The 12,120-nt window shown below is 40.7% G+C and overlaps 1 non-coding gene across 1 annotated transcript; it reads left to right on the top strand.

The window, feature by feature from the left end:
• Window positions 1-329: 329 nt before the first annotated feature.
• Window positions 330-401, top strand: TRNAD-GUC. Its single transcript has one exon. It is a non-coding gene; the product is annotated as a tRNA-Asp (tRNA).
• The last annotated feature ends 11,719 nt before the right edge of the window (window positions 402-12,120 follow it).

The raw sequence follows: 12,120 nt of genomic DNA, 5'->3' as shown, positions 1-12,120 counted from the left end.
CAGGAGCAAAGGAGAGTTGCTATGTTGGGATCAGCTGTCACTCCCACCAGGGCAAATGATGGTTGAGTATTTCTCAGGCACCAGATGTGGGGCACATGAGAGAAAGAGAGAGCTTGCCTGGAGCCTTTTTGACTCTTTCCCAAGAGGACTGCCTGGAAGGGAGATGGGGCTCCAAAAGAGAGAATCTGTGTGGTGTGGATTATTAGAAAATTTGGAGCTGTAAATGGAGCAGTAACTGGGGGAATAGAATGCATCGCCCATCTAAGGTGACCAGCTTTTCCAAGTTTGCCTGGAACTCTCCCTGCTTTAGGATTAAAAATCTTGGGAGTTCCCTGGTGGCCTAGTGGTTAGGATTCAGCGCTGTCACTGCCGTGGCCCAGGTTCGATCCCTGGTCAGGGAACTGAGATCCCGCTAGCTGCGCGGCTCAGCCAAAATTAAAAAAAAAAAAAATCTTGAGTCCCAGGAACCCCTCAGTCCCAGGCAATTCAGGATGATTGGTCATTCTACATGTCACAGAAGGAGTTGCAGTCAGAAGGCACCCTAGCAGGGAGCCTCCAAGAACCCAAAAAATTGCTCGTGAGAGTAAGAGTCAAGTTGAAATATCAAGCAGGTCCAGAGTATGTGAAGCCAGCTTATGACCAGGTCAGTGTTAAAGTGGTTTTTATCAGAGGACAATTGGAAAATGATGCTGAAGCAGGATCTTCTTCTCCACACTATCCTTTTGGAGTATGTGTTAGTCTGCTCAGGCTGCCATAACAAAATACCACAGATTGGGTGGCTTAAGCCACAAAAATGTATTTTCTCACAATTCTGGAGGCCAGAAGTTCAAGATCAAGGTTCTGGCTAATCCGTTTCTGGTGAGAACTCTCTTCCTGGGTTGCAGATGTTCGCCTTCTTGCTGCATCCTCACAGGGGCTTTCCTCACTCTGTGTTTGTTTGTATGTGTGTGAGGAGAGAGAGAGGTATGTCTCTGGTGTCTCTTCTTATAAGGACACTAATCCTATCAGATCAGGGCCCTACTCTTATGACCTTATTTAACCTTAATGACTTCCTCAGAGGCCTCATCTCCAAATACAACTACACTGGGGGTTGGGGCTTCAACATATAAACTTTAGGGGGACAGAAACATTTATTTCATAACAGATTATGACTTGGAACACAGAGATACCTTTTTTAGTGGGGAGCATAAGAATATTAGGTCTGTCCCATGCCTCACACCATTATGGAGAAGATATGCTATAGTGTATCTGTATCTTTTTGTGAACAAAAGTAAACATTATATTTGGAGATCATTTATGACTCTTTTAGAGCTCTTCAGACATTATTTTAATCTTATCAAGGTAAAGATGGACCCACCCAGAGGACTGTTTTCTTCTGTCCTACAGAGCAGAGGAAGACACAAGCTAAAGCTAACACTACCTGACCCATAGAGAAACCCACAACAGACTGTGTAGACAGTGATCAGGACTTGGACTAAACAGGGATTTAGCAAACATTGGGACTGTTCTGTATGGTGCTGCTTGTATGTATGAAATTTGACATTAAAAAAAATGTTGCATGAGAGAGAAACAGAGACAGAGAGAAAGAGAAGAGGAGAGAATTGGATGTCTGTGTTCATAGAATTGGATGTTGGATAGCATCCACTTGAACCCCTCCAGGAAGCCTAGCTGTTTTTGTTTAATTCCTTAAGGGCTTTAGTAGATGGAACTAGGTTCAGCTGTGAGCACAGAGTAACAGAAGGCTCTAAAATAAAAGTTATTTAAACATGACATACATTTATTTTTTTTCTTTCAAGAAATCTGGATGGACTCGGGGCAAGATGGCGGAAGAGTAAGACGCGGAGATCACCTTCCTACCCACAGATACATTAGAAATACATCTACACGTGGAACTGCTCCTACAGAACACCCACTGAACGCTGGCAGAAGACGTCAGACCTCCCAAAAGGCAAGAAACTCCCCCACGTACTTGGGTAGGGCAAAAGAAAAAAGAAATAACAGAGACAAAAGAATAGGGACGGGACCTGCACCAGTGGGAGGGAGCCGTGAAGGAGGAAAGGTTTCCACACACTAGGAGCCCCTTCACGAGCAGAGACTGCGGGTGGCAGAGGGGGGAAGCTTCGGAGCCACGGAGGAGAGCGCAGCCACAGGGGTGCAGAGGGCAAAGCGGAGAGATTCCCGCACAGAGGCTCGGTGCCGCCCAGCACTCACCAGCCCGAGAGGCCTGTCTGCTCACCCGCCAGGGCGGGTGGGGGCTGGGAGCTGAGGCTCGGGCTTCGGTCGGATCACAGGGAGAGGACTGGGGTTGGCGGCATGAACACAGCCTGAAGGGGCTAGAGGGAGTCTGGGAAAAAGTCTGCAGCTGCCTAAGAGGCAAGAGACTTTTTCTTGCCTCTTTGTTTTGTGGTGCGCAAGGAGAGGGGGTTCAGAGCGCCGCCTAAACGAGCTCCAGAGTCGGGCGCGAGCCGCGACTATCAGCGCGGACCCCAGAGATGGGCATGAAACGCTAAGGCTGCTGCTGCCACCACCAAAAAGCCTGTGTGCGAGCACAGGTCACTCTCCACACCGCCCCTCCCGGGAGCCGGTGCGGCCCGCCACTGCCAGGGTCCCGTGATCCAGGGACAACTTCCCCGGGAGAACGCATGGCACGCTTCGGGCTGGTGCAACATCACGCCGGCCTCTGCCGCCGCAGGCTCGCCCCGCATCCATATCCTTCCCTCCCCCCCACACCGCCCGAGTGAGCCAGAGCCCCGGAAGCAGCTGCTCCTTTAACCCCGTTCTGTCTGGGAGGGGAACAGACGCCCTCAGGCGACCTACACGCAGAGGCGGGTCCAAATCCAAAGCTGAACCCCGGGAGCGGTGCAAACAAAGAAGAGAAAGGGAAATCTCTCCCAGCAGCCTCAGAAGCAGTGGATTAAAACTCCACAAACAACTTGATGTGCCTGCATCTGTTGAATAACTGAATAGACAACGAATCATCCCAAATTCAGGAGGTGGACTTTGGGAGCAGGATATATTAATTTTTCCCCTTTTCTTTTTTCTGTGAGTGTATATGTGTATGCTTCTGGGTGAGATTTTGTCTGTATAGCTTTGCTTTATAATAACTTTATTTTATTTTATTTTATTTTATTTTATTTTATCCTCTTTCTTTCTTTCTTTCTTTCTATTTTTTCTCCCTTTTACTCTGAGCCATGTGGATGAAAGGCTCTTGGTGCTCCAGCCAGGCATCAGGGCTGTGCCTCTGAGGTGGGAGAGCCAACTTCAGGACACTGGTCCACAAGAGACCTCCCAGCTCCACGTAATACCAAATGGCGGAAATCTCTCAGAGATCTCCATCTCAACATCAAGACCCAGCTTCACTCAATGACCAGCAAGCTACAGTGCTGGACACCCTATGCCAAACAACTAGCAAGACAGGAACACAGCCCCATCCATTAGCAGAGAGGCTGCCTAAAATCATAATAAGGCCACAGACACCCCAAAACACACCACCAAACGTGGACGTGCCCACCAGAAAGACAAGATCCAGCCTCATCCACCAGAACACAGGCACTAGTCCCCTCCACCAGGAAGCCTACACAACCCACTGAACCAACCTCAGCCACTGGGGACAGATACCAAAAACAATGGGAACTACAAACCTGCAGCCTGTGAAAAGGAGACCCCAAACACAGTAAGATAAGCAAAATGAGAAGACAGAAAAACACACAGCAGATGAAGGAGCAGGGTCAGAACACACCAGACCTAACAAATGAAGAGGAAATAGGCAGTCTACCTGAAAAAGAATTCAGAATAATGATAGTAAGGATGATCCAAAATCTTGGAAATAGAATAGACAAAATGCAAGAAACACTTAACAAGGACGTAGAAGAACTAAAGAGGAACCAAGCAATGATGAAAAACACAATAAATGAAATTAAAAATACTCTAGACAGGATCAATAGCAGAATAACTGAGGCAGAAGAACGGATAAGTGACCTGGAAGATAAAATGGTGGAAATAACTACTGCAGAGCAGAATAAAGAAAAAAGAATGAAAAGAACTGAGGACAGTCTCAGAGACCTCTGGGACAACATTAAACGCACCAACATTCGAATTATAGGGGTCCCAGAAGAAGAAGAGAAAAAGAAAGGAACTGAGAAAATATTTGAAGAGATTATAGTTGAAAACTTCCCTAATATGGGAAAGGAAATAGTTAATCAAGTCCTGGAAGCACAGAGAGTCCCATACAGGATAAATCCAAGGAGAAACAGGCCAAGACACATATTAATCAAACTATCAAAAATTAAATATAAAGAAAACATATTAAAAGCAGCAAGGGAAAAACAACAAATAACACACAAGGGAATCCCCATAAGGTTAACAGCTGATCTTTCAGCAGAACCTCTGCAAGCCAGAAGGGAGTGGCAGGATATACTTAAAGTGATGAAGGAGAAAAACCTACAACCAAGATTACTCTACCCAGCAAGGATCTCATTCAGATTCGATGGAGAAATTAAAACCTTTACAGACAAGCAAAAGCTGAGAGAGTTCAGCACCACCAAACCAGCTTTACAACAAATGCTAAAGGAACTTCTCTAGGCAAGAAACACAAGAGAAGGAAAACACCTACAATAACAAACCCAAAACATTTAAGAAAATGGGAATAGGAACATACATATCGATAATTGCCTTAAATGTAAATGGATTAAATGCTCCCAGCAAAAGACACAGATTGGCTGAATGGATACAAAAACAAGACCCGTATATATGCTGTCTACAAGAGACCCACTTCAGACCTAGAGACACATACAGATTGAAAGTGAGGGGATGGACAAAGATATTCCATGCAAATGGAAATCAAAAGAAAGCTGGAGTAGCAATTCTCATATCAGACAAAATAGACTTTAAAATAAAGACTATTACAAGAGACAAAGAAGGACAGTATATAATGATCAAGGGATCGATCCAAGAGGAAGGTATAACAATTGTAAATATTTATGCACCCAACATAGGAGCACCTCAATACATAAGGCAAATGCTAACAGCCATAAAAGGGGAAATCGACAGCAACACAGTCATAGTAGGGGACTTTAACACCCCACTTTCACCAATGGACAGATCATCCAAAATGAAAATAAATAAGGAAACACAAGCTTTAAATGATACATTAAACAAGATGGACTTAATTGATATTTATAGGACATTCCACCCAAAAACAACAGAATACACATTTTTCTCAAGTGCTCATGGAACATTCTCCAGGATAGATCATATCTTGGGTCACAAATCAAGCCTTGGTAAATTTAAGAAAATTGAAATCGTATCAAGTATCTTTTCCAACCACAACGCTATGAGAGTAGATATCAATTACAGGAAAAGATGTGTAAAAAATACAAACACATGGAGGCTACACAATACACTACTTAATAACGAAGTGATCATTGAAGAAATCAAAGGGGAAATCAAAAAATACCTAGAAACAAATGACAATGGAGACAAGACGACCCAAAACCTATGGGATGCAGCAAAAGCAGTTCTAAGAGGGAAGTTTATAGCAATACAAGCCTACATCAAGAAACAGGAAACATCTCGAATAAACAACCTAACCTTGCACCTAAAGCAATTAGAGAAAGAAGAGCAAAAAACCCCAAAGCTAGCAGAAGGAAAGAAATCATAAAGATCAGATCAGAAATAAATGAAAAAGAAATGAAGGAAACAATAGCAAAAATCAATGAAACTAAAAGCTGGTTCTTCGAGAAGATAAACAAAATTGATAAACCATTAGCCAAACTCATCAAGAGAAAAAGGGAGAAGACTCAAATCAGTAGCATTAGCAATGAAAAAGGAGAAGTAACCACTGACACTGCAGAAATACAAACGATCATGAGAGATTACTACAAGCAACTCTATGCCAATAAAATGGACAACCTGGAAGAAATGGACAGATTCTTAGAAATGCACAACCTGCCGAGACTGAACCAGGAAGAAATAGAAAATATGAACAGACCAATCACAAGCACTGAAATTGAAACTGTGATTAAAAATCTTCCAACAAACAAAAGTCCAGGACCAGATGGCTTCACAGGCGAATTCTATCAAACATTTAGAGAAGAGCTAAGACCCATCCTTCTCAAAATCTTCCAAAATATTGCAGAGGGAGGAACACTCCCAAACTCATTCTACGAGGCCACCATCACCCTGATACCAAAACCAGACAAAGATGTCACAAAGAAAGAAAACTACAGGCCAATATCACTGATGAACATAGATGCAAAAATCCTCAACAAAATACTAGCAAACAGAATCCAACAGCACATGAAAAGGATCATACACCATGATCAAGTGGTGTTTATTCCAGGAATGCAAGGATTCTTCAATATACGCAAATCAATCAACGTGATACATCATATTAACAAATTGAAGGAGAAAAACCATATGATCATCTCAATAGATGCAGAGAAAGCTTTCGACAAAATTCAACACCCATTTATGATAAAAGCCCTGCAGAAAGTAGGCATAGAGGGAACTTTCCTCAACATAATAAAGGCCATATATGACAAACCCACAGCCAACATCGTCCTCAATGGTGAAAAACTGAAACCATTTCCACTAAGATCAGGAACAAGACAAGGTTGCCCACTCTCACCACTATTATTCAACATAGTTTTGGAAGCTTTAGCCACAGCAATCAGAGAAGAAAAAGAAATAAAAGGAATCCAAATCGGAAAAGAAGAAGTAAAGCTGTCACTGTTTGCAGATGACATGATACTATACATAGAGAATCCTAAAGATGCTACCAGAAAACTACTAGAGCTAATCAATGAATTTGGTAAAGTAGCAGGATACAAAATTAATGCACAGAAATCTCTTGCATTTCTATACACTAATGATGAAAAATCTGAAAGTGAAATTAAGAAAACACTCCCGTTTACCATTGCAACAAAAAGAATAAAATATCTAGGAATAAACCTACCTAAGGAGACAAAAGACCTGTATGCAGAAAATTATAAGACACTGATGAAAGAAATTAAAGATGATACAAATAGATGGAGAGGTATACCATGTTCTTGGATTGGAAGAATCAACATTGTGAAAATGACTCTACTACCCAAAGCAATCTACAGATTCAATGCAATCCCTATCAAACTACCACTGGCATTTTTCACAGAACTAGAACAAAAAATTTCACAATTTGTTTGGAAACACAAAAGACCCCGAATAGCCAAAGCAATCTTGAGAACGAAAAATGGAGCTGGAGGAATCAGGCTCCCTGACTTCAGACTATATGACAAAGCTACAGTAATCAAGAGAGTTTGGTACTGGCACAAAAACGGAAATATAGATCAATGGAACAGGATAGAAAGCCCAGAGATAAACCCACACACATATGGTCACCTTATCTTTGATAAAGGAGGCAAGCATATACAGTGGAGAAAAGACAGCCTCTTCAATAAGTGGTGCTGGGAAAACTGGACAGGTACATGTAAAAGTATGAAATTAGAACACTCCCTGACACCATACACAAAAATAAACTCAAAATGGATTAAAGACCTAAGTGTAAGGCCAGACACTATCAAACTCTTAGAGGAAAACATAGGCAGAACACTCTATGACATAAATCACAGCAAGATCCTTTTTGACCCAGCTCCTAGAGAAATGGAAATAAAAACACAAATAAACAAATGGGACCTAATGAAACTTAAAAGCTTTTGCACAGCAAAGGAAACCGTAAACAAGACGAAAAGACACCCCTCATATTGGGAGAAAATATTTGCAAATGAAGCAACTGACAAAGAATTAATCTCCAAGATTTACAAGCAGCTCATGCAGCTCAATAACCAAAAAACAAACAACTCAAGACAAAAATGGGCAGAAGACTTAAATAGACATTTCTCCCAAGAAGATATACAGATTGCCAACAGACACATGAAAGAATGCTCAACATCATTAATCACTAGAGAAATGCAAATCAAAACTACAATGAGATATCATCTCACACCGGTCAGAATGGCCATCATCAAAAAATCTAGAAACAATAAATGCTGGAGAGGGTGTGGAGAAAAGGAAACCCTCTTGCACTGTTGGTGGGAATGTAAATTGATACAGCCACTATGGAGAACAGTATGGAGGTTTCTTAAAAAACTAAAAATAGAACTACCATACAACCCAGCAATCCCACTACTGGGCATATACCCTGAGAAAACCATAATTCAAAAAGAGTCATGTACCAAAATGTTCATTGCAGCTCTATTTACAATAGCCAGGACATGGAAGCAACCTAAGTGTCCATCATCGGATGAATGGATAAAGAAGATGTGGCACATATATACAATGGAATATTACTCAGCCATAAAAAGAAGTGAAATGGAGGTATTTGTAGTGAGGCGGATGGAGTTAGAGTCTGTCATACAGAGTGAAGTAAGTCAGAAAGAGAAAAACAAATACAGTATGCTAACACATATATATATGGAATCTAAGGGAAAATAAAGGTCATGAAGAACCTAGTGGCAAGACGGGAATAAAGACACAGACCTACTAGAAAATGGACTTGAGGATATGGGGAGGGGGAGGGGTAAGATGTGACAGGGTGAGAGAGTGGCATAGACATATATACACTACCAAATGTAAAATAGAGAGCTAGTGGGAAGCAGCCGCATAGCACAGGGAGATCAGCTCGGTGCTTTGTGACCACCTAGTTGGGTGGGATAAGGAGGGTGGGAGGGAGGGAGATGCAAGAGGGAAGAGGTGTGGGGACATATGTATATGTATAACTGATTCACTTTGTTATAAAGCAGAAACTAACACACCATTGTAAAGCAATTATACTCCAATAAAAATGTTTAAAAAAAAAAAAAAGAAATCTGGATGAAATCGGTTTGGGGTTAGTATGGTGATTCATGGGGTGAGGTTCCTGCTATCTTGTTGCCTACTATGTGTGGCTTTCATTTTCTAAATTCATTTCAGTGTCCAAGATGGCCACTAGAGCTCTGGCCATTGCAGTGAACAGGAAGGATGAAGGCATTCAAAAAGCATACCTCTTCCACTTAAGGGCAATTCCCAAAAGTTGTACACAAGCTTCTGCAAAAGAGGCTGGGAAAACGTAGGGTTTTTTTGTTTTGTTTTAATAAGCCAGTGACTAGCTAAAAAATTGGGGATTCTATCACTCTAGAACAGAGGTCAGCAAACTATGGCCCACAGGTCAGCCGCCTGTTTTTCTTTATTTTTTGGGGGGCTGCACTGTGCAGCATGTGGGATCTTAGTTCCCTGACCAGGGATCGAACCCGTGCCCCCTGCAGTGGAAGCACGGAGTCTTAAACACTGGACTGCCAGGGAGGTCCCAGCCACGTGTTTTTTATAAATACAATTTTACTGGAATACAGCCCTGCCCATTTTACCTATTGTCTATGGCTACATATTTGTAAACAGCTTTATTAGCATATAATTCACATGCCACACAATTCACTCATTTAAATTGTACAATTCAAAGGCTTTTATTATATTCACAGAATCATGCGTCTAAATCAATTTAGACCACAATTTAGAATATTTACATTACCTTGACAAGGAGCCCCATACCTCTTAGCTGTTGTCCTTGAATCTTCTGTCTCCCCTTCCCCCAAAGACCTAGGCAACCAATAATCTACTTTCTGTCTCTATAGATATAGATTTGTCTATTCTAGACTTTTCATATGAATGGAATCATACAATATGTGGTCCTTTACGACTGGCTTCTTTCACTTCGCATAATGTTTTCAAGGTTCATCCAAGTTGTAGCATGTATTAATACTTCATTTCTTTTTGTGGCCAAATAATATTCCATTGCATGGGTATGCTACATATTGTTTATCCATTCATCAGTTGATGGAAATTTGGATTGTTTCCACCTTTTGGCTATTGTGAATAAATCATCTATAAACATTCATCTACAAGTTTTTGTGTTGTATGTTTTCATTTCTCTTGGGTACATATCTAGGAGTTAAATTGCAGAGTAGTATGGTAACCGTTATGTTTAACCATTTGAGGAACGGCTAGATTACTTTCCAAAGTGGCTATACCACTTTACATTCCCATCAGCAGTGTATGAAGGTTTTGATTTCTCCACAGCCTTGTCATGCTTATTATCTCTTTTTATTATAGTCATCCTAGTAGTTGTGAAATGATATCTCACTGTGGCTTTGTTTTGCATTTCCCTAATAGCTAAAGATGTTAGCATCTTTTCAGGAGTTTGTTGGCCATTTGTATATTTTCTTTGGAGAAAAGTCTATACAGATCCTTTTTCCATTTTTCAGTTGGGTTATTTGTATTTTTGTTATTGAATAGTAATAGTTCTTTATATATTATAGATATAAATCCCTTATCAGAAATATAATTTTCAAATATTTTCTTACATTCTGCTGGTTGTTTTTTTTACTTTCTTTTCAGTACCCTTTGGATCACAAAAGTTTGTAATTTTGATGATGATCAGTTTATCTACTTTTCCTTTTGTTGCTTGTGCTTTTGGTGCTGTCTGTGGCTGCTTTTGTGCTACAATACCAGAGTTGAGAGTAGTTGTGACAGAGATCCATAGAGTCCTATAACCACGTAGCAATCCTAAAATATTCCCTATTTGGTCCTTTAAGAAAAATTTGCCAACTCCTGCTCTAGAAATAGAGGGGAATGGATATATTGGGGAACTACTCATAGTCCCTGTTGTGAGGAATGTATTTTGACTGTATGAAACCTTTTCTAAAGCATCCTAGTATAGTAATGTGCTAAATATTTCAAGTAACTCTTTTCATCTTCTAATAAAAAGCCCTATTTTGCTTCATAGCTGTTGAAAGGGTGCCAAACACTACAAACTTTGTAGATCTTCTACAGCTTCACTCTTCTGCCAGAACTTTTAACCTTCTTTAGTATTGATAGAATTATTCTCTTTACCATGATAATAGCAGAGAGATGAATGAACTGATAAGTTAATTAGTACCAAAGTGGCACATTATCATTTCTGCTCACATGAGCACAACACCTGTTGAGCCCAAGCTTAAGGTTAAGAGGATCACATTGAATATTGGGAATGACTCTTGGGCTTATTGTAGTCCATTCCTGCCATTTCTAGAACTAGGACTGATTAGAGAGATGTTTGGATCTGAGTACATGTCACCTAACACACAGACATACAGTTTTAAAGAAGCAAGCCAATAAACAAAGAGAAAAACAAAGATCAGCAACAAAGAGAGAAGACCCTATTGTTATTGCAACTGTCCCCAAGGTTGGCTCTATACCTCCACCATCTGAGATTTGCTTATGTGAGCAAATATATCCTTCTTTTCATTTACTAGTTTGCTTTGGATTTCTGATATTTGCAACCAAAAGAGCTTCAATTAATACAGAATGTGAACCTGCTAAAGCAGTTGTGCAGTCATGGTATTATTCATGCTAACAAGAAGTGGTTTTATAAATAAGCATCTGAAAAATACAATAAGCTGTTTAATATCAATTGTTATAAAAGTAAATAGCGACTACCAATATCCATTTTCTCCTGTTCCTCCTGGGCACACAGCCAGACTATATTTCCCAACTTGACTTGTTTCTAGATGGGTTCATAAGTCACCATTGGAATGTGGGAAGAAGTAATGTGTGTCATTTTTAGGTTGTGATGATTAAGAATAGGTATTGACTTCTTTATTTTCCCTCCTTTTCTTTTTCTGAAGTCCAGATATGGAGAATTTGAAGGACTCTGAGCCCCTTGGGGGAGGTGGAGTCCCTAGACATAGGAAACCTAGGTCCCTGAGTGTCTGCATGGAACAGAGCCCCCTCCCCCTGTCTGTTAACCCACATTGGACTGGGACATGAGGAAGCAATAATCCTTCATTCTGTTAAGACACTGAAATAAAACAAACAAACATATCAGCAGCTTTAAAACACTTCCTTATGGATTTTGATGGGACTGACTTGTTTGGGCAAAAATATTGTGTAAAGATATCAACCATCTAAATAAATGTGATTAAGAGGTAACCAAGGTTTATGAGAAATAATATAGTACTACAGCTGTTGGCAGTCCCTATTCAGAGTTACATACTAGTTCCCAGTTTGTGAAAGGGTTCTCAGCAATGCTTAAAGATGAGATGTTACCTACAGTCTGCGTGGACATAAAGACAT

Source organism: Balaenoptera musculus, chromosome 16, assembly GCF_009873245.2.
Source record: "Balaenoptera musculus isolate JJ_BM4_2016_0621 chromosome 16, mBalMus1.pri.v3, whole genome shotgun sequence".
In the NCBI taxonomy this organism is placed as follows: Eukaryota; Metazoa; Chordata; class Mammalia; order Artiodactyla; family Balaenopteridae; genus Balaenoptera; species Balaenoptera musculus.
Note: the sequence above shows the minus strand (reverse complement) of the source record. Positions and strands in the feature narration are given on the sequence as shown.